At 44.3% G+C, this 23219-nt stretch overlaps 1 protein-coding gene and 1 long non-coding RNA gene across 4 annotated transcripts in view; one reads left to right on the top strand and one right to left on the bottom strand.

Moving 5' to 3' along the window:
* LOC116661562 overlaps nt 1–23219 on the top strand; it is a 173349-nt gene that overhangs the window by 3149 nt on the left and 146981 nt on the right. For 2 of the 3 annotated variants that reach the window (XR_004317499.1, XR_004317502.1), the window contains exon 2: nt 807–1579. The gene's annotated coding sequence lies outside the window, so the exon portion shown is untranslated. Of the gene's footprint in view, nt 1–806; nt 1580–3072; nt 3124–23219 lie in introns of those variants that run through there. The other variant, XR_004317503.1, reaches the window with a different exon arrangement.
* On the bottom strand, nt 1579–22246 carry LOC116661564. The gene is made up of 3 exons (XR_004317505.1): nt 22236–22246; nt 19403–19405; nt 1579–1663 (listed from the first exon to the last, which is right to left on the bottom strand). It is a non-coding gene; the product is annotated as an uncharacterized LOC116661564 (long non-coding RNA).

Below are 23219 nucleotides of genomic sequence, written 5' to 3'. Positions count from 1 at the left end.
GTTGGGTGGAACGTGAACTTTGGATTTCCAGGCAGCACCATTATGATTGTCTGTGGCAGGGAGCAGCATTCACTTTTCCTGTTTATTCATTCATTCAACAAACATTTATTGAGTAACCTCTGTGGGTCAGATTCTTTCATTGGGTTATCTGATTCTTCATCAGTATGGAGAATCAGGTAATATTTTCCTTTTTTTTAAATCTGAGAAAATTAACTCTGAGAGGTTATAAACATCCCCCAAAGGAAATATAGCTCATAAATGAGGGATAGTAAATTTGTACAGTTCCCCCTTTTTATGCAGGTGATACTCTAGGCATTTTACATTTGAAAACTTCAATAATCCAGATATATACTGGTAAGGCAAGGATTTTTTTTAAATTGAAGTATATTCAAGTTTACAATGGTGTGTCAATTGCAAGGTGTTTTTTCTGAATTTTGAATTAAAAAATATTTTTTGAGGTGTGTAATTATGTTTATTTATTTGTTTCATTCTTTAAAATGAGGTACTGGGGATTGAACCCAGGACCTCGTACATGCTAAGCATGTGCTCTACCACTGAACTGTACCCACCTCCCCAAAGCAAGTTTTCTTATCCATTATTCTGCAGCTTAGGAGTTCAAATAAATTGGACTTGAAATCCAGAACTTTTGATCCCACTGTGTTTCTTTTCTTTATATTCTGCTGAAGGGAGGTGGGGAAGCAGTTCCTTTATTCTTTCCTTTATTCAGCAGTTTTGAGCACTAACTTTGCATCAGGGCCTGGCTAGGTGCTTGGAAATGGAAAACAAGAAATGACCCTTTTCTGCAGGGGCTGGAAGCCTAGACCAAGAGCTGCGTAATGTGATCCAAGCTATGGTAGCCATGTGCAGACGCTGAGGACAAACTGTACCCCTGGATTTGCTTTGGCTTCCCTTGCCTTCTGGCTGGTACACACCAGGTCACCGCAACCCAGTGAGGCCCGCAGCCCGCAGCACAGTATGTACCTCAATCTCCTCTCCCCTCTCGTCAGGGCCTGCAGCATGAGCATCCCTGACTACGTGCAGTGTGCTGAGGACCACCAGACTCTCCCCGTGGTGGTCCAACCCCTGGGGATCATCTCAGAGGAGAATTTCTTTTGCATCTATAAGTGAATCTCCTTGGTGAGCCAGATCAGCCCGTGCGGCTCCCAGTGGGCACTCTGTATCCACTACAGGCACCACTATGCGCCCGAGAATGGGTGGAGTGACTTCCAGACTCACCGCAAGGTCGTGGGCCTTGTCACCATTTTCGACTGCCTTTTGGCCAAGACCTTAGAGAAGCTCCACGTGCAGAGTAGCTGTATGGCACCACGCTCTACGACTCTCAGCTCTTTGTCTTTGGGCTGCATGGGGAGGTGGCCGAGCAGCCGTGCATCGACGTGGCCTTCAATCTATGAGGACTGCAGGGTGGTGGAGAAGAGGATCGAGGAATTCACTGAGTCACTCTTCATCATGCTCAAGTCCAAGTGGTTGGACGTGGTCCCCGACAAGTCTGGGGCAAGATCCCCCTCCTCTACACCCTGTTTGAGAAGGAGGACTTCGTCGGACTGCACACAGACAGCAGGTAAGTCTACCTGGAGGCCCGGCCACCATGGCTGTGTGCCGGGTTTCTTCCCTACATCCAGAAAGTGATCAGCAAGGAGGAGGGCTGTCTTGTAGCCAAGGAGGGAGGGAGGTGCAGCCCGCCGGTTTTTAAGACATTTAAAAGTGAATCCGCCTTTGTTTCAGAGAGATCCTTTTAGGGTTAGTGTGGACACTTCCTCCCGCTTTTCAGCCAGGACCCCTGGTGGGACCCCTGGAGTTGCTGTCCAATAGAGTAGCCACAGCCACTGATGCTATGAGCGCTGGGGAGGAGGCTGGTCTGAGCTGAGATGTGCTGTAAGTCAAATGCACATCAGACGCTGAGACTTGTCTAGTAAAAAGAATGTAAACTATCTTGTTACTTTCTATATTGATTACATGTCAAAATGATAGTATTTTATATACGGTAGAATAAGTAAGATCTGTTCTTAAAATCAGTTTCTAGTTTTTTGTTTTTTTAATTTTTAAATGTGGCAACTGGGAAACTTTCTTTACATGACTCTCATTTCATTCCTGTTGGACAGCCTGTCCTGGGACAGCCTCATCCCTTTGCTTATAGATGAGATGCTGAATCCCGAGAGGTAGAATGAGGCGCTGGTTGACCTGGGGATGGAGCCGGGGTCTCCTGCCTCCCAGGCCCATCACCTGCACGGCTCAGGCCCTCTCTCCCTGCCCGACAGCCACCATGCCAAGTTAGGACATCAGAAACACCGCCAGGGACTTCCGAAAGAGCTCCTTATGCAGGGAAAGGCGTGTCAAGGAGTATGGGACAGAGCAGGGAAAGATTCGTCTTCACTTTGTCCCTGTGATTAGGTCAACGGCCCCACTTTGCCTCGGAAGGGCACACAAGCTCTTCTGGGCTGCCTACCCCCCCACCCTCTGCTCTGTTTCCCTGTGTATCTACTGTGCTGTCCCTCGGGCAGTAGAGGGTGAGATGCCTTTGCCGAGAGGTTGTCCCCCTTTGCTGGGGAGAGTGAGGGAAGCTGTGTCCCCTCGGCCTACGGCCTCGGTCCTTGAGTCTGGAGAGGGTTCATGGAGGTCCCACAGGTGGCAGTTGGAGGACCTGGCACGTGCTGCCGGGCCCGCTGTGGAGGCGGTGCTCTGTGATTCTTGAACTTACCTAAGGTCAGATCCTACTTTCTGGTTGTTGGTAAGTTGGAGGAGAAGATGCCAGAGAATTGATAAAAAGAAAGTGCAGACCAGTCCTGTAAGTGACAGGCAAAGGGGATCCAAGTCCCATCTGCGTGTGGTGCCTGGAGGGCTCTGGGTGAATTTTCTCTTCCTCCCCGGACATGCCTCTATGGCTTAAGGAAGGGGCGACGGATGTGGTGGCCATGATCTGTACTTGTCCTCGCAGGACACTGTAATCAACATGCCCGCGCTCCCCTTCTGCTCCTTGGATATGAGGTGGCAGGTTTAGTGGCCTGGGCAAAGCTGAGGGCACAGCTGCCAGCACCGGGCCACTCTCAGGCTGGCTCTGTTCACCTCACCTGTCACCTCCTGCTGAGCCCCCAGGCGTTAGTCAAGGTAGGTGCATCGGTGCAACGTAAGCAGGGACCACCTTTTCCCCCCTGTACAGACTTATGGGTGAGCGGTGGAAGCCTGGAGCCCTGCCCCTGCCCCCTGGCCAGTGCCTCCTCTTTTGTCATAGGAGGGACTGGTGACATTTTTGCTCAGCAACTGCTTGGCTCTGAGTCTGCAGACCCACCAGAGAATGCCAGCTTGTTTTTGCCTTTTGAATTCTGTCCTTGGAATTTGGCAGAGTAGCTGGATGTGTGCTTAGCCTATAGTGGTTGACACTGTCACCATTGTTTACCCAGAACCTCGTGTACCAGGCATGGCTCTCGGCATCAAAATGCAGCAGCGCATTAAACCTCCCTCTTGGTGGGTCTGTCTGTTTTGGTACCGTAAGGGCTCAGCCAGCATCTGAACGTCAGTGACATAACGCGGCCAGTGAGCTCGGGTCAAGCACGTTCTCCTCCAGTCCCTTTTACTCCATTGTTGCTTTTACTATTCCACAGTCATTAATTTTTAAAACAATGCTTTGGTGCAGGAGCAGAGCCTAATCCTCTCCTGCTACTCTTGGTGGGAGTGAGAAAAACTGTCCAGCCTGAAATGCGACCACATTTTGTAGCTCAAAAGCTGTCTAGACTCATGTAGGTGGAGTTTTGGTTTGGGGCGCTGACCACGTTGGGGTCCCCAGGAAGCGCCGCTCCCCTCAGTCCCCTGCCTTCCCTGGAGCAGGAGGTGAGGGTGGGTCTCAACGTTCCCGCGTCCCTATCCTTATCACAGTCACGTAAATTCTTGTACATGCTGTCAGTTATTTTTGTTCTCGTGTGTTTCTACTTTTTGCTTGTTCCTCTTTTCCTTTCTCTATTTTCCTTTTTCTCTTGTACCACCGTTTGAGCATGTTGTTGCGTCTGAAAAGTGGGCTGTGCACACCCTGCATTGGAAATAGCCAGATCGCCCTCCGTGCTGGCTCCATCGCTTTAAAAAGCAAAACCTTAACAGCTGCCTTCATCTATATATTATCCTAGTCATCTTTTTATTTTCTAGTTTTTTTGGAATTTTTGCTTTGTTAGCACATCACCCACTGGTGTTCGATACATTTTAAAATCCTTGCTTTGAGGAACCTGTTTTGTCCTCCTTATATTTGGTGACAAATGCGCTCTTATTAATTTTGTTTGTTTGTTTTGAAGAAGTGAGATGCGATTTGATTTAGGCGGCTGCTGAGGGATTCTTTTCATGGAATATTTAAACTTGAAAAGTCAAAGTCTGCAGCGCCTTGCTTCATTCTGGCTTTTACACAAACGTACTTGGCACTCGGTTCCTGGCTGTCACTGTGTGACGTGCGTGACGGCGCTTCCAGGCTGGCGGTCACTGGTGAGGAAGTGGCCGGCTCGGGGGTGAGCAGCTGAAGGGGACACTGTTGGAGGAAGCAGTCACCTATTTTTTTTTTTTGCATTCACCTTCCCCGTGCCATTTACTTTACTTTCCCTTCATAAAGGGGCAGAAGCGGGTCTAAAATCCATGCCACTCTTTTGTTCCCTTTACGAGGCTGGTTTCTCTGAGTATCAGGACAACATGGCCTTCTCCGAAGAGGCTGGCTCACATGGATCTGGTGGACACAGGGACCGCTAAAGGGGACTGTATGTTCCACTCTGCTTCAGCCAGTGCGCATTCAGAGCCGGGTCTGTGGCTTGCCTCAGCAGCCGTGCAGGCCTCCCCGCACCAGCCTTTACTTTTAACCCATGTTGGCAGTAAATAGCTGACTCTGTGTCTGTTGCAGCTGACGTCCACCACTGACGGCCGTGTCGTTAGTTTGCGGTAGTGAGGCTCCAACACCCGAGTCAGCCGTGAAGGGAGATATTTTGGCCGACCGAGGACCTTGCATTCTCACCCCCACCCTGTTCATCTCACCCGGGGTAAGGGTTTGGCCACCACCGTCATGCTGACCTTGAGGTTTTGTTTCTCCTTTCATGCTCTGGTGCAAATGTCGACAATTCATCCTTCACTGACTTGGTCTCCTTGAGACAGGCCAGACTTTCTGAAAGAATCCATCACATTCTCGGGGGGAACAGAACAGAAGTAAGTGTCGCAAGTAGAAGGAGTCTAGGCTATCTGGGTTGGCAAATGCAGTCTGGGATCTGTGATGGCTGGGCTGCGCCCTGGACAGAGGCCTTTCCCTTGGTTCCCCAGAGCCCAGGGGTCGGAGTGAGAACAGCCTTGCCTGGGTTCCTCCATCCTCATCTGCTCACTGGCAGGTGTGTCTGCTAATTAGGAGCTCCCCCAGACCTCGGGCCCTTCAAAACTCAGACTACGGGAGAACCTTGAGTCCCTTCTCCTGGGCCTCCTGTGTGAGAATCCAGTGTCTTCTGAGGTGACCAGCGGCAGGAGATGCCTCCTCTTCCAGGGAGCACCCTTCAGAGGACTGTGACTCACGGCACCATGCTGTGAGCTTGCAGAGTTCCGGCCGTGGTCCCTGCAGAACCAGACTTGAGATGGGCTTAGTGATGGAAATGACAGGACCGATTCCAGGGCCGGGCTGGGGGAGGGAACAGGGGAAATTGAATGTGACCTCAAACACCTAGGTGGGTCCTGGTGCTGTTACTAAAATGGGGAGCCTGGTAGGTACCTGTCAGGAATGGAATTCCAGAGTAAATGGTGGACATGAGGCATCTTTAAGATGCCATTTGTCATCCAAGTTAGGACTTCAAAGAGGCACTGGGGTCTATGAGCCTGGGGCTCAGGTGAAGGAGCCGGACTAGAGATACACGTTGGGAGTCGTCATTCTTAGCTGGTGTTCACAGCCTTGCATGTGGATTAGATCATCTCGACAGGTGCAGACTGAGGCTGAGGGAGGGCAGGGCTGTGCCTGGGTTGGAGGAAATCCCAGACGATGCATCTTTGGTGTGTCAGTCAGTGGCATTTGCGATTTTCAGAGCAAGGCCATTTATCCTTAAGGGGCCGGGGTGTGGGCAGGGCCACCCAAGAAGAAATCTGAAGGGAGGGTCGTGGCCACGTGTGCATCTTGGGAAGATGCAGAGGCTGCAAGGTCCAGAAAGGGAGACTCCTCAGAAGCTGGATTGGGAGTGAGGAGTGGGGAGAAGGTAGTCACACTCACCTCTGAGAGAGGGAAGGAGTCCTAGGGAGTCCCCACCTTAGCGGACTCGCTTTCCCTTGAACAGAATGCAATCAGACAGAGGATCTGATGTGAGAAGTGATGGGCGCTGGGAGGGGAGCCAACCTAGAGAATGGTGCTTGGACAGTTCTGGAATGGTCTCCCTGCAAAATATAGTTAAAAAAACCCAGACTCTTAAGAATATTGACAGTGACTGGGGAGGAGGCAGGAGTTTTTCTGGCCTTCTAAGGGTAAGGCATGTATCCGGGGATACACAGAAGAATCGGGCAGTCAGTTGCGGGGGCTTGACCCTTACCAGGGGGAACAGTGCAAGTTTAAAGGGGGAGAAGGGCAGCAGAGGGAAACTAGCCAGGCCCCGTGTCAGGTACCAGTCGGCCACCCTATTTGCGTGTTGCATTCACATCCATGCCTCCCAGGTGGGCGGTGGCAGCCCCCTTTTGCAGATTGGGAGGCCTTCTCAGGGGTAAGGAATTGGTCTGTTTATCGACTAGTAAATGCTGTAGCAGGATTCAAGCAGGGCCTTGTCAGACTTCAAGGGCGTGTTTTCTCTACTAATTCCGGTACCTCCCTGTTGTACCTGGAATGGTGAAGTGGGTCAATTTTGGAGCATTTCAGAAAAGTGCGATTTAAGTACCTCAGGACTGTTTCACAAAGCTCAGTGTTCTTTTGATGGTTCAGAAGCACCGCAGTGCTTTACGCCCCACAGATGTAAGGTTTTACTCCTTTGACGCTGACGTGGTTGCAAATGACGTACAGGAGCAAAACCAGACTTAGCAGCTTCTGAAGGGAAACTCTCCAGTTCTCCCTTGATCGTCTTTCTTCTGCGGGATGTAACTCTACTGCAGCGTAGGCCTGAGCTTTCCGTATGGAGTGAGGGTTTGATATCCAATGTTAGCATAAAACAATCAGATGGGGAAAATCGACGTTGGCAATTTATTTTGGGGTTTCATTAGGCAAGATGCACTATCGGTTAATGGCCCATATAATATGAAATTGAGTACAGAACATTGCTTTTTTTACTTTCTACTTAGAACTGTCTTGCAACGTAAGGTTGTCTGCTTTGGAACTTCAGCTCAGCCACTAGGGCACCTGTCAGTGTGTTGGTGTGATTGCATTTACACAGTGCATGTAATCTGGGCTTCCTCAGCCCCAAACACTCCAGTGCAGAATCATGGGCTGTAGCCATCACTTAGTTATACAAATACTTCTGAAACTATATGATACCAGAAAAAAAAAAAAAAAAAAAGGAGAGAGAGAGATTGCCTTTATAAAAGTTCCTTTGGATTTTTACTGCAAACTGTTGTTGAGCAGTTCTGGTTTGCTTTAGATATGAATATATACATTTCTTTGCATGTAACTTGGTTTTTGGACTAGAACACCAAGCTCTTGCTTTCCATGAGCCACAAAAATCATAGCTAAATGACACATGTATGAAATATTTTATTCTTTTTTTCTAAGAAAGAATCCTTAAATTTGGGACTTGGGCTGTGATTTTGCTTTTTGCTCTTCCTACCCCTCTTGTCATCTCACTCCTTTTTCCCACGTGGCCTCCAGTAGGTCATGGTCTCAAAGGAGCGGGTGGACAAACACCAGTGGGTCGCCTTGCAGTGCTGCTGTAGGGGAAGCCCAGCCAAGACCTAAAGGACATTATCAGAGAGGACTTCCTGGAATAAATGGACTCTACATTCAGTTCTGAGGACAGAGTAAGAGTCAGCCAGGAGTAGGAGTCAAGAGGGTGGCTCAGGTGGCAGGCGCAGCCCGGGCAGAGGCCTGGAGGCTTGTGGGTGGGGACTCGGGGAGAGTTCTTTTTGTGGTTCAGGGTGGAGGGTGCCCCTGCTGGGGAGGTCACTGGAGGGACCTGGGGTGGAGGGCTTTCAAAGAGCTTGGGTTTTACTAGAACTGACACAGGAGGCAGTGAATGGTGTCAATAGGAAGTGACCCTCAGGGAAGGTACTCCTGGTTTTGCTTCTGATGTTCTACAGAAAGAAGGGTCTTGATGGGCGAGAGCAGGTCTTTCTGTCCATTTGAGACCCACCCCGTCATTCATTTATTCATAACACGCTCAGTTCTGAGTGTCTAAGGGAGAGGGGGTGGACCCACAGTAGTAAGCAAAATGTATTTGCTTCTTGGGAGCTTAGCAGTGTCAGAAGTTGACTTAGCCTAGAATGTTCTAGGAACACAAGAACAAAGTGAGGAGGTTGGAGGGAGGGAAGGCTTCCTTAAGAAACAGTCAAAATGAGCCTGGAGACAAATGGGAAGTAGCAGCAGGTCAGGGGTCCCTGAGGTCACCGTGGACCTGGGTACTGAGGTGAGGCTGGGTGAGCAGGGTTAGGGTCAGGGGTGGGGCTAGAACACTACCAGGGAGCCTCTGAAGGGTTTGAAGTGGGGGTGATGTAATCAAACTTGTGCTTTGGGAAGGCTGCCCTGGCTCTGTGTGTGTGTGTGTGTGTGTGTGTGTGTGTGTGTGTGTAGCGGGGAAGAGGGGGAGGGTGCCAACAACTGGGGGGGTCATTAAAAGACTATTCACAGGCTGGGAGGCAACAAGTGGGAGAGGGGCGTCGGGGCTGCTTGGGGACGGCAGGGGCAGTGTGGGTGCGGGATTTCCTTATGGGGAGGGCTTGTTAGCGGGGCCGCCCTACCGGCGCCTTGTGGCTGGAAGAAAACAGATGGAGGCCGCCAGGTGGACATTCCTCTTCTCTCCTTCCCTGCCTTGTTTGATAATCTTAGTTCAGCCAACATTTGGAACAGAAGAGCTAAGTTCCAGGGTAGCCCTGGACTTTGTTGAGCTCGTTCGTGTGAGATCTGATAGGATTTAGGTTTGTGTTGAGATCTGCATGTTCACTTAGATAGAAACGTCCTGTCTTTTGGATTTCCATAGGGGTTTTTATTCTTTTTTTTTTTTTTTACTTTTTTATTGATTTATAATCATTTTACAATGTTGTGTCAAATTCCAGTGTTCAGCACAAGTTTTCAGTGATTCATGGACATATACACACTCATTGTCACATTTTTTTCTCTGTGAGTTATCATAACATTTTGTGTATATTTCCCTGTGCTATACAGTGTAGTCTATTCTACAATTTTGAAATCCCAGTCTATCTCTTCCCACCCTCCACCCCCCTGGTAACCACAAGTCTGTATTCTGTGTCTGTGAGTCTATTTCTGTCCTTTATTTATGCTTTGTTTTTGTTTGTTTGTTTTCCTTTTTCTTTTTTAGATTCCACATATGAGTGATCTCATATGGTATTTTTCTTTCTCTTTCTGGCTTACTTCACTTAGAATGACATTCTCCAGGAGCATACATGTTGCTGCAAATGGCATTATGTTGTCAGTTTTTATGGCTGAGTAGTATTCCATTGTATAAATATACCACTTCTTCTTTATCCAGTCACCTGTTGATTGACATTTAGGCTGTTTCCATGTCTTGCCTATTGTAAATATTGCTGCTATGAACATTGGGGTGCAGGTGTCATCCTGAAGTAGATTTCCTTCTGGATACAAGCCCAGGAGTGGGATTCCTGGGTCATATGGTAAGTCTATTCCTAGTCTTTTGAGGAATCTCCACACTGTTTTCCATAGTGGCTGCACCAAACTGCATTCCCACCAGCAGTATAGGAGGGTTCCCCTTTCTCCACAGCCTCTCCAGCATTTGTCACTTGTGGATTTTTGAATGACGGCCATTCTGACTGGTGTGAGGTGATACCTCATTGTAGTTTTGATTTGCATTTCTCTCATAATTAGTGATATGGAGCATTTTTTCATGTGCTTTTTGATCATTTGTATGTCTTCCTTGGAGAATTGCTTGTTTAGGTCTTCTGCCCATTTTTGGATTGGGTTGTTTTTTTTTCTTATTGAGTCGTATGAGCTGCTTATATATTCTGGAGATCAAGCCTTTGTCGGTTTCACTTGCAAAAATTTTCTCCCATTCCGTAGGTTTTCTTCTTGTTTTATTTCTGGTTTCCTTTGCTGTGCAGAAGCTTATAAGTTTCATTAGGTCCCGTTTGTTTATTCTTGCTTTTATTTCTTCTAGGAGAAAATTTTTGACATGTATGTCAGATAATGTTTTGCCTATGTTTTCCTCTAGGAGGTTTATTGTATCTTGTCTTATGTTTAAGTCTTTAATCCATTTTGAGTCGATTTTTGTATATGGTGTAAGGAAGTGTTCTAGCTTCAGTGTTTTATATGCTGCTGTCCAGTTTTCCCAACATCATTTGCTGAAGAGACTATCTTTATTCCAATGTATATTCTTGCCTTCTTTGTCAATGATGAGTTGACCAAAAGTTTGTGGGTTCATTTCTGGGCTCTCTATTCTGTTCCATTGGTTAATATGTCTGTTTTGGTACCAATACCATGCTGTCTTGATGACTGTAGCTGTATAGTATTGTCTGAAGTCTGGGAGAGTTATTCCTCCAGCCTCTTTCTTTCTCTTCAGTAATGCTTTGGCAATTCTAGGTCTTTGATGGTTCCATATGAATTTTATTATGATTTGTTCTAGTTCTGTGAAATATGTCCTGTGTAATTGGATAGGGATTGCATTAAATCTATAGATTGCCTTGGGCAGTGTGACCATTTTGACAATATTGATTCTTCCAATCCAAGAGCATGGAATATCTTTCCATTTTTTAAAGTCTTCTTTAATTTCCTTCATCAATGGTTTGTAGATTTCTGTGTATAATTCTTTCACCTCCTTGGTTAGATTTATTCCCAGATATTTGATTACTTTGGGTGCTATTTTAAAGGGGATTGTTTCTTTACTTTCTTCTTCTGTTGATTTATCGTTAGTGTAAAGCAATGCAACTGATTTTTGAACGTTAATTTTGTAACCTGCTGCCTTGCTGAATTCCTCAATCAGCTCTAGTAGCTTTTGTGTGGACCTTTTAGGGTTTTCTATATATAGTAACATGTCATCAGCATATAATGACACTTTTACCTCTTCTTTTCCAATTTGGATCCCTTTTATTTCTTTCTCTTGCCTGACTGCTGTGGCTAGGCCTTCCATGTCTATGTTGAATAGGAGTGGTGATAGTGGGCATCCTTGTCTTGTCCCAGATTTTAGTGGGAAGCTTTTGAGTTTTTCACCGTTGAGCACTATGCTGGCTGTAGGTTTGTCATATATAGCTTTTATTATGTTGAAATATGTTCCCTCTATACCCACTTTGGCAAGAGTTTTTATCATAAATGGGTGTTGAATTTTATCAAATGCTTTTTCTGCATCGATTGAGAGGATCATGTGGTTTTTGTCCTTTCTCTTGTTGATGTGATGTATTACACTGATTGATTTGCGTATGTTGAACAAGCCTTGTGTCCCTGGGATGAACCCCACTTGGTAATGATGTATAATCTTTTTTATGTGTTGTTGGATTCTATTTGCTGAAATTTTGGTGAGGATTTTGGCGTCTATGTTCATCAGTGATATTGGCCTATAATTCTCTTTTTTTGTAGTGTCTTTGCCTGGTTTTGGTATCAGGGTGATGGTGGCTTCATAGAATGAGTTTGGGAGTATTCCCTCCTTTTCAATCATCTGGAAGAGTTTGAGAAGGACTGGTATGTGTTCTTTGTATGTTTGGTAGAATTCCCCGGTGAAGCCGTCCGGTCCTGGACTTTTATTTGTAGGGAGGTTTTTAATTGCTGTTTCTATTTCCTTTCTAGTGATCGGATTGTTCAAGCGTTCAGATTCTTCTTGATTCAGTTTTGGTGGACAGTATGTTTCCAGAAACTTGTCCATCTCCTCTAGGTTATCCAGTTTGGTTCCATATAGTTTTTCATAATATTCTCGTATGATATTCTGTATTTCTATTTTGTTTGTTGTAATTTCTCCATTTTCCTTTCTTATTTTGCAATTCTTGCTCTCTCTTTTTTCTTTTTTGTGAGTTTGGCCAGAGGTTTGTCGATTTTATTTACTTTTTCAAAAAACCAGCTTTTGGTTTGGTTGATTTTTTCTATGGTCTTGTTAATCTCTATTGTATTTAATTCCTCTCTGATCTTTATTATTTCCTTCCTTCTGTTGCTTTTTGGGGATTTTTGTTCTTCTTTTTCTAATTCATTCAGGTGGTGGGTTAAATTGTTTATTTGAGATTGTTCTTCTTTTTTGAGGAAGGCCTGTATCTGTATAAACTTCCCTCTTAGCACTGCCTTTGCTGTGTCCCATAGGTTTTGAGTGGTTGTGCTTTCATTCTCATTTGTCTCAAGGTATTTTTTAATTTCAGCTTTGATTTCCTCATTGATCCATTGTTTTTTCAATAACATATTGTTTAATCTCCATGCTTTCCTTTTTTTCTCCTTTGTTTCTCTGTTGTTGATTTCCAGTTTCATGGTATTGTGGTCAATAAAGATGCTTGAGATAATTTCTAACTTCTTAAATTTGTTGAGGTTTCTTTTGTGCCCAAGTACATGATCGATCCTGGAAAATGTTCCATGTGCACTTGAAAAGAATGTATATCCTAGTTTTGTGGGGTGTAATGTTCTGAAAGTATCCACCAATTCTAGTTTTTCTATTGTAGTATTTAATTTCTCTGTTGCCTTGTTTATTTTCTGTCTGGAAGATCTGGCTAGTGATGTTAATGCAGTGTTAAAATCTCCAACTATGATTGTATTTCCATCAATATCCCTATTTATCTCTGTTAGTAATTCTTGTATGTACTTAGGTGCTCCTATTTTGGGTGCACATATATTAATGAGTGTAATATCCTCATCTTGTATCACTCCTTTAGTCATTATAAAATCTCCTTCTTTATCTTTCTTTATGGCCTTTGTTTAAAAGTCTATTTTGTCTGAAATCTGTACTGCAACACCTGCTTTTTTGGCTTTTCCATTTGCATGCAATATCTTTTCCATCCTTTCACTCTCAATCTATATGTGTGCTTCTCCCTAAAGTGGGTCTCTTGTATGCAGCATATTGAAGGTTCTTGCTTTATTATCCAGTCTGCCACTCTGTGTCTTTTGACTGGAGCATTTAGTCCATTAACATTTACAGTAATTAATGATACATGTGTGTTTATTGCCATTTTGAACTTATCTTTGCAGTTGAATTGGTATATCCTCTTTGTTCCTTTCTTCTTCCTTTGGTGGTTTGGTAATTTTCCTTTGTATTATCCTGGATTTTATTTAATTTTTGTGACTCCTTTTTAAATTTTTGGCTTGTGGTTACCCTTTTATATAAATCTATCTACCCATTTCTATAACTGTTTTTATTAAACTGATAGTAACATGATCTCAAACCCATCCTACTCTTAAAAAAATTTTAAAAAGAAAGAAAAAACTATTCTATATTTCCCTGCCTCCCTCTCCCACTCTCAGTAATTTGTATGTCTTCTTTTATAATTTCATGTTTACTTTATTTGTAATTCATGAGTTATCACCTTTCCAGTCGTGTGTTTCTCATTTCTGTAGCATCCTGCTGCTTTTCTATATAGAATAGCCCTTTCAATATTTCTTTTAGCATGGGTTTAGTGTTGCTAAACTCCTGCAGCTTTTTATTGTCTGTGAAACTCTTTATTTCTCCTTCTATCCTAAAGGATAGCCTTGCTGGATAAAGGATCCTAGTCTGCATCTTTTTTTCATTCATGGCTTTGAATATATCTTGCCACTCCCTTCTGGCCTGTAGTGTTTGTGTAGAGAAATCAGCTGAGAGCCTTATGGGGGTTCCCTTGTAACTTACTCTTTGCTTTTCTCTTGCTGCCTTTAGAATCATTTCTTTATCCTTGACTCTGGCCATCTTGATTATGATATGTCTTGGTGTGGGTCTATTTGGTTTCTTCCTGTTTGGGACCCTCTGAGCTTCCTGTACTTGGCTATCTGATTCCTTCTTTATGTTTGGGAAGTTTTCAGTCATGATTTCTTCAAAAACCTCTTCAATCCCCTTTGATCTTTCTTCTCCTTCTGGGACCCCTATTTTGTGAAGATTGGGATGCTTTATATTATCCCATAGGTCCCTTATGCTATTTTCATTATTTTTTATTTGCTTCTCTTGTAGTTCTTCTGAATGGGTGCTTTCTATTGCCCTGTCTTCTAGATCACTAATTCATTCCTCTGCATTATCTAGTCAGCTTTGCACAGCTATTAGATCATTCCTCATCTCTGTCAATGTGTTTACCCATTCCACTTGGTTCTTCTTTTTAGCTTCAGTTTCATTTTTGACATATTTTATATCTCTAAACACTATCTCTTTTAATTCCTTCAGCAATTCAATCACTCCTTTTTTGAAATCTTGATCTAGTAGGCTATCGATGTCTATTTCATTGATCTTTCTTTCAGGGGATTTCTCTTGTTCTTTTAATTGGGAAATGTTTTTCTGCTTCTTCATCTTGCTCATACCTCTTTGGCACTGTGGTTTATGGAGTACCAGTTGTTTATTTTGGTCCTTAAGGATTTTATCTATCTGATGCCTATTTAGGAATAGAACTTAGGGAAAAAAGAAAAAAATAAGAGAGAGAGAGAAAGAATTTTAAAAGAAGGGAGAAAGAGGTTTTGAAAACAGTGTATAATGAATAATTGAAGAGTGAGTTGAAGCAGAGTATTAATCGGGTTGAGACGTCCTTTTAAAACCTTTGGAAAAAAAAGGGGGGGGAGATGAATAGATGTATTTGAAACCTGTGTCTAATCAATAGCAGGACATCAAATCCCGAGAGAAATAGAAATGAATTAAGAAGTAAAGATTAAGAGAGTAATAGAAAATAGAACAGGTAAAAACAGATTAAAAAAAAAAGGGGGGGATTTGTCGGTGTTCTCCAGGAGTCTGTGTGCTTTTAGTGTGAAGTCTTTCTGTCTTCGTCCTGTTTCGGAAACTCAGCTTGCTGTTTTCAGAGGCCCTCTGTTGGCGCCCTCTTCTGTGCTGCTCCCAGCACCTGTCGGCCAGCAGATCGCGCCTCCTCCTAACACTGGGTCAGGTGCAGCTCTCCTCTGCTGTGGGCGGGCGGGTCGCTGCCCCTCCGGAGGCCGCAGTCAGATGTTGAAGACTGGCCAGGTAGGAGGGCGGGTCGTGCCCCCTCCCAGCACCTCGGTCAGGGGCTGTGTTCCTGCCCGAAATGCGGGGGGGCTGCTCTCCCTCTACCTGCACCGCTGGTAGCTCCGCTCTCTGTGCGGCTGCGTGCTCCGCCCTGGTCGGCCCTCCTCAGGTGGGCTCGGGGAAGACCGAGGGACAGCCCTGTCCCTGCTCCGGGCCAAAACCCAGCTCCTTGTTTGTCTTTGTGGAGCAAGTTCTCTGAGGGACCAGGATGGAAGGAGCCTATCTGTCCCGGGCTGCAGGCCAGTCTCAGTCTGGCCTTTGAGGCTGCTAAGCCCTTCATTGTTGATGCAGGTTTTGCCCCGCCCCCACCTGGGTGCTCAGCGCGGAGGATATGGCGGCTGTGACTGGGCCCCGCCTCTCTTCCCCCGAAAACTTTCCGCGGGTTTTCAGAGATGGGGGTGTGCACCCTTCCCCCGAGAGCACATCAACCTTGCTGTTTTATGGAGGGCCAAGTTTGTTCTGCCCTGTGCACCCACAGTCACAGCGTGCAGCCCCTTGTAGTCCCATGGGGCTTCCTCCGTGCAGCCGCCCCCGTCCTCCGCCCGGCTTGTGCAGCCTTGCCCTGCCCGCCGCTGCAGGCCCGCGTCTCATGCTGGGTGTCGGGGGGACGCTCTGTGCCCGTTTAAGTTTGTTCTGTTAGTCAAGGGCTGCTCTGTATGGATCCGAGCCTAGGAGGCTCCCCCTCCATCCCGCTGACCTCTCAGTTGGAGAGGGGAGACCCAGCGAGTGAGCACCAGTCCTCCTTTGCCGCTCCCTCCCCGCGGGACCCGTCTCGTGCTGCTTTGCCTTTTGTTCTTTCTTTTTTCCTTTTCTCCTACCAGATTTTTGGCGTCTTTATCTGTTGAAGAGGGCCATGTTCTGTCGGAGTTCCACAGGTGCTCTGGTTGGCTGCGTGGGTCTGTAGATATGGGTCTTGGTGTATTTGTGGGAGAGGGTGACCTGCGAGCGTCCTTCTACTCCACCATCTTCTCCCTCCTCCCTGGGGTTTTTATTCTTGATAAAGATTGCTTTCTTGGTGAGAGGAAATTAATACAGCTGTTGTCATTCTCAAAAAAATCATATCTTTTAAGAAATTTAATATTCAAAAGAATAGGAATATTTAAAAATGATGAAGTAAGGCTTTGGTGTAGTTTCTTTGGTTTCTGAGTTAATGTGGATTTAGAGCCTTTGCATTACTTAATAGCACATCCTTGTCAGTATTTAAAGAGCTGTTAGTGAGCGCCCCAGGCCCCACCTCTCAAAGCATCATTAAAGTTTGTGCTGAAATAGTGAGGTCCTAAAGGTCTTGTTTGCAGAAGCCAAAGAGTTGGTTTATAATATACAGCATAGCTCCTTTAATAAAATAATAATAGGTTCAAAATTAAGAAAGTGGAAGGTAATTGATTTCTTTTAAAGCTGAAACATAAACTTTCTTGGGCTAATGTTGCAACTGGAAATTATGAAAAGAAAAATCCTTCTGTAATATCATCTACGTGGAATACATATATGCCTTTCACGTTTGGAAAGTAACTGCGCAGTGGTTTTTGAAGTCAGGAGCATTCCAGCTCAGATAATGGCAGTGATGGTTGCTTGTTTTCAATGGAAGAGCCTAAATTTGCCTTCATAGCATTTTTTTTTTTTTTTTTTTTTAGTAGTGAGATTGTTGAGTAGTGCTTTGCCAGCATGATTTTGGTGCAGATGCAGTGCAACAGCAGTAAGATATATCCATGCATTTTACTTTCCGGACATCATCAAGGCACATGTGGGGGTTTGTGTCTGCAGGCCGGGATGCTGCAGGACTCCCTGATCCATCACCGTTATGTCCTGGAGCTGCTCCAGTCAGTGAATGACTTTCTGTGGCTTGGAGGTAAGGTGATCAGATGCAGGTGATCAGATGTATAGTTAAAGTGCTATTACTTGAAATAAGAGAAACCTAGAAACATGGCTCTAAAAATACAGGATGAGGGAGGAGAATTGGCTGAGCTGCTTGCAGTGGGGAGACTTCTCAGGTGACTCCCTCGCCATGATTCCTGCCAATATCCGCCCCAGCCCTGCACGGTAGTCCTGCCGAAGCAAGCATGCACTTTGCTCAGAAACACACTGAATTTCCTTGTGCCTCTGTTTGTTGGCCTTTTTTTTTTTTAAAGCACATCTTGCACTTTGCTTAAATGCCATCCCTGCTAGTCACCTCTTACACTCATTCTTCTGGACCTCCTCCATACATAGTTGCTGAGTGGATGAACAGAATATAGTATCTCAATGTATTGGAACATTTTTCAGACATAAGAGTGAATAAAAAAGAAAAAAATAAAAATAAAGGGGAAGATGAAAAAGGCCACCTGCTCTTAGAAGTCCTCCCTGACTGCTCAACCAGCCCTTTTCCCTTTGAAACCCAACCCCTTATGCTCCACTCTACTCTTTTTGATTGTACTTACCACCTTCTAATAAACTTAAACATTTTCCAAAAAAAAAAAAAAGATAGAGATACTGATGCCACTTCAACACAAACGAGCCTTGATAACAGCATGTTAAGTGAAAGGAACCAGACACAAACGACCACATATTGTTGATTTCAGTGATCTGAAATGCCCAGAATAGGCACATGCAGAGGCAGAGAGCAGGTGATGGTTGCAAGGGGCTGGGTGGAGGAGGGTTAGGGTGTGGCTGTTAGTGACAGGGGGTTTCTTCTGGGGTGATGAAGTGTTCTGGAAATACATGGTGGTGAGGGCTGCACAACCATGAGTGTGCAGAAGACTGCTGAGCTCTGTCTCTGGGAGTGCCTGTTGTAGGGGCGGCTTTATTTTGTTCTCACCCTGCAATGTGAAGAGTCATCTTGTGCTGTGGCCGTTGTATTCCTGAGTGGTGAGGCTCAGAAACTTTGCAGAGTCATGTTTCTTTTTCCCCCTTGCTAAGTGTAGGCAAAAAAGGTTTAAGCCTGAGAAAGTGCTCCATCTGCAGAAATGTCTTTTAGTTTTGCATGGTGTAAAAATCTTGAGAGCTTTTTAATCGTTGAGGACAGTCTGTTGGGGGGAAACAGCCCATGAAGCCTGGGTGGGACCTGGAAGAGCCACGCTTCCCTCATTGACACGGGTGATGACTTCACCCCCTTCAGGCAGTGAAGGGCCCAGACCCATGAACAGAGTTGACAATTGTGAATATTTATGTTTATCCGCTGCTTCATCTTGGATATTAATTTCAAGCTGAGTCAGTTTGTGGCGGCAGCCTCATCCTACGTCAGGAATTTATAATATCTGCTCTTTTAGGTGAAGACCAGACAGACTTGATTATTTAACAGTCTCTCTTGAATTGATATCTCAGATTCCTTTGTCAATAGCAAAATAGCAGAAATACAGACGTCCTTTAATGCCAATGCGACCTGGAACGGGTTTAGTCTCTGTGCCTCAGTGGCCTTATCTGCAGGTGGGGAAGATGATAACAGTGTTTCCCTCAGAGGGGCTGGTGAGGAGGAAGTGGGAAGCACAAAGTGAGTACTTATACGAGATGCTCGTGAATGACCGAATTTAGTGCTCTCAGCCTGGTGAGGCCTCAGGGGCAGAGATGTCAGAACAGAGCAGTCCTTGCCGGAGCTCGATCCGTGTTGGCAGTTGTTACGATCAGCATCACCACTGTGGGTTATCAGGTAGTTTTAAGACTTGGTAATATGAACTCATGAATAATGTTAAAAGACTAGATATCTCAGATGCAGTTTACATATTTCTCAAGATTTCCCCTGAGAAATGGATGATTTTTCCCCATCTTAAATCTGAGTTGAGTCTCTAAAACAATTCTGTATTCCTCCATCTATTTGCTTTAATTCTCCATTTCTTAAAAAAAAAAGTTTTTAAATGGAGTTATTGGGGACTGAACTGAAGGCCTCATGCATGCTAAGCACATACTCTCCCAAATGAGGTATAATCTCCCCCCTGATTTTTTTTAACCTTTACTTTCTTAGTATTCAGAGGTTAGAGGCCTCTAATTCTTTTTCTGGAGACTTGTCTATGAACCTGTAAATCTATAATTAATGGACAAACTTGGTTTATTAAAAAAATCAATAGAACATTCTGCAATCCATCCAAAAGGAAATGCTCATTGACTTAGAATATTTCTCCTTTATAGTGATTTCTACTTTTTTGTGTAGCTTAATTTATTAAGAGCCATCTTCATCATCATAATGACCAAACTCGCTCTGAGTGGACATCTACCTAAGGCTAAAATTCTTTCCTCATGTTTTATTTCATAGCAGGTGTTTGAGGGTAGGTATCAGTGTCTCCTTTTTATCAGCTAAGGGATTGAGAGGTGGGGTCATCTTGTCCAAATCACACGTAGATGGCGGTGGCTAGCTTGGTGCTGGAACCCAGGTTGCACAGGATGCATTCTTAATTGCTCCTCTAATCAGCCTCCCGTTGAGTGGATTCTCGAACTCCTGTGAGTCCATAAATGACCGATTTTAGTGATCTCAGCCTGATGAGGCCTTCAAAGGAGAGACACCAGTGAGAATGTGAGACAGAGTGGCGTAAATTAAAGTTGTACATTTTCACAAATGTTTTATTCTCAGGTAATGACTTAGAAAGTTATTTTTTTATTTTAGTGCTCTGTAAACACTAAAAACAAAACATTAAAAATGATTATAGTGCAAAAGAGGAGTGGGCTTTGAAACTCCAACCATTGCTAATGATGTTACTTGTTTTTCTCTAGTGGTGCTTATTGACCGAACAATTTACAAAGACTGAATTGGTTTTATGTTGTCTTAGTATGGAAGAAAAGATTGTTAGTGAATATTGTAAGTAAAATCTTTACTCTTTTCTTTCCTGATGATGAATATGTAAGTTGTTTTCATGGCTTAAGTTCATTTCCTCACTTGTGAAATTTGAGTAATACCGTTTACCTTTTCTGACTGTGAGAGTTAGATGCCTTGAATACAAAGCACCCAAGAGGTGCTTAATAAAAATGTGATGTCACAATGAGAGATCATTTAGAAGGATCAACTCTGAATACTAAAGAGGGTGGCCTATTTCTGCTGCATATTCAATATGTATATATATGATATATACGAATATGGCTTAAAATAACAAGGATTCAGTTTGGTTTTTTTTTAGTGCAGTATGAAGTTTTAATGAAATCAGTATCATTCTGGTGAGACAGAGACTAGTTAAATTGCCTTAAGCAGAAGACCTTGAAGATTATTTACACAGAATCTGTATTGTTACAACTCAGAATTCATGTTGCCGTGTAACCATCCACTCAGACATTTAAATTCGTGGGAATCTGACCAGATCCATTAAGTTTAGAAAAACCCACATTGATCATTTTCAGGGAATAAGCTTCTCTCTTTTGTGATTAAAGAAAATTTTGATTTTTTTCCTGCACTCTTAACAGGATTTAAAATATCAAAACATTTATTTGACATGTCACTTTTTTAATAGAGAGAATAAAGCTCAGGCTGTTTTAATATGTAAATAAATGTTTTTGTATTTCAACAAACTTGTATGATTTCCTGGCTCTCTGAGAAGTATTTTCCAAGATACTTAGATTACCTACTGTTGGAAAAATACAGACGTGACTTTTATGACTATAGGCCTAGTTCAGATCTGTTGGTTTTTGCTACAGTGCAAGACATGAGGCCTAGGAGAGCTTTGCTACTGATTGCCAGGAGGACAGATCCCAGGGCTCAGTCTCCCCTCCTGTAAAATGAAGTGGCTGGACTGGATTCTTTCCTCTTCTAAGATGAGTTTCCATGAGCCTATGTCTTTTGTTTATATTCAGGAGTATTAGCAATATCATATGAAATACTGAATACCCCTCCCTTCCCCGAAGCGAAGTGCAGTATGTGCTACATAAGCTTTTATTTATCTGAATCTCGATTCTGATCCTACAGGCAATTTTTGTGTTGCATGTTTCCCGGCAACCTGGAAGGTCTTTTTAACCATAGGTGTCACTGTTGCACCTTCTTACAGTCTTAATTTTCTGTTTGTAAAAGAAGGCTTAAACAACATGAATTTATTTTGATTTCCTTGCTTAATGCTTCTGGATAGCACAATGTCCGTTATGTGTGTCTACCTGGAAAAGTTATTCTGCCTATATCTTAGTTTTATTCTGCCATCTCGCTGTGAACATTTCAGACTTGCTGTGCAACAATGGCAAAACCGCACTTTTCTTCCAGTGTTAGAAACCAGTGAGCCGGGATTTTATAAAATAGCTAGAAGCGGCCTCTGGAACACCTTAAAGCTGAAAAGTGTACTGAGTTCCCTGAGTATTGACCCCGCCGCTGTGTGTTAATTGGTGGGAGGAGATTTGGTACATATAGGAAGGGGTGTAGTTTTTTGACCTGGGTTTGCATGCACGCGCTGCCACTGAGCCACGTGAGCCTGAGTCAGTTCGTTCTGAGATTTCCCTCGTCTGTGAGATGGGGACGCTCATATCTGCTTTGTAGAATTGTGAGAATTAGAAATTATGTAAAGTGTTTACCACAGTGGGTATGCCAAGAGGGCTCATAAACTTTAGCTGCTGTTTGGTGTGAAGCCATCATTTGAGATTCTTTGGCAATTACTAAGAAACAGGAAAGTAAGAAAAGCTGGTTTTATGATGAAAGATATTTGAGGAGGTTCCATAGTTCCTATACCCATAATTTAGCATCAGCAGAGTCAGAACTGTTACACAGTCGCCCTGAACCAACGTTAAGCCACAGAATTTTTTGTTACTTCATATATGTTGGGGCCTAAGGGGATCCAATACTTATACACATGTTGCCTCCAGCAGCCAACTGAGAGATGACACAAAAGACTAGGCAGGCGATAAATGTCTTCTTTGTTACTGATGAAGCCACGTTCTCCATGAACTTCAGGGCTGTGGGAAAATGCGTGTCATGATACTGTGTCCCAGAAGTAGAGACTCACCCAGTCCCAGGTAGCTCTGGGCCACAGCGAGCCTTCCCTTGAGAGGATCTGCCCCATCATGCACAGGGCTGTCCTGCCATGGAGCTGAGTTTCCCAGGTGCTTCCCAAGGGTGGCCAACACTGGAGGGAAAGGAAGGGTTTCACATGCCCTGCTTGTCTCCCCAGAATCACAACCCACTTTGTTAGTGTGACGAGGGCTAGCTCTGGGCCAGGGGTCAGGGGTGTGAAGAGAGAAACCCTCTCCATGGCCCAGAGGGGTGGGGAGGAGGCATCCCCTCCCTTAGTTTAAACAGGTGGTGGGATGGAACAGAAGGGTGCTCCCCAAGAGTTTATAAAAGGAGAAATAAGGATTTCCTTTGGGACTTTGACTAGCCAGGAAACACAGAAGATGATTAGAAAGGAGACTTGTAAATCACTTTAATATTAAGTTGACATTTGTTTAGCACTAAAAATGTGCTACATTATTTTCTGAGCGTTTTACAGAAATGAATCCTTCAATCTTCTCAACAAGCGAGTAAGGAAGGTTTGATTGTTATCCCAGTATTACAATGTGGAAATTGAGGCAAAGAGAGAGTAAGTTAGCCAAGGTCACAGAGCTAGTAAGGGGCAGAGTTGGTATTTAAACCCTGGCTGTCCGGTTTTGAGGCTGCCATAGATGGGCTTTGGGTGTTTAGAGATATCTGCATGCCTGAATCTCTATACTTGTGCATCAGTTAGCCCAGAAAGGACAGGGAAAGGAGAGTTACACAGGTGCTCACAGTCGTGTCTCGGCCAGTGTCCACGAAGAGTGCACCATGATTGGAGGTAATTGTTTTCCAGGCAGTAGATCTGTTCGTATAACAGAAATTTAGTCCATTGAGTTAATCTAGAAACACTTCCTGCTCTGCTTCTGTCCACCCTTGCCATGTGACTGCCTGCCCGTGGTTGGGCCGTTGAGAAGAAAAGGTACTCATGGTTGAACTCTGATATTTCAGTCTGGTTCGTAGTTTCACGTCTCCTGTTACATTAATAAGTTAAACTTCTGGTTTTCTTGCATCAGTGTCTCATGAATTTGGTTAATGTGAAACCAGTCCATGGGAGCCCCGAGGTGCTGACGGTATAATTT

Source organism: Camelus ferus, chromosome 35 (assembly GCF_009834535.1).
Source record: "Camelus ferus isolate YT-003-E chromosome 35, BCGSAC_Cfer_1.0, whole genome shotgun sequence".
In the NCBI taxonomy this organism is placed as follows: Eukaryota; Metazoa; Chordata; class Mammalia; order Artiodactyla; family Camelidae; genus Camelus; species Camelus ferus.
Note: the sequence above shows the minus strand (reverse complement) of the source record. Positions and strands in the feature narration are given on the sequence as shown.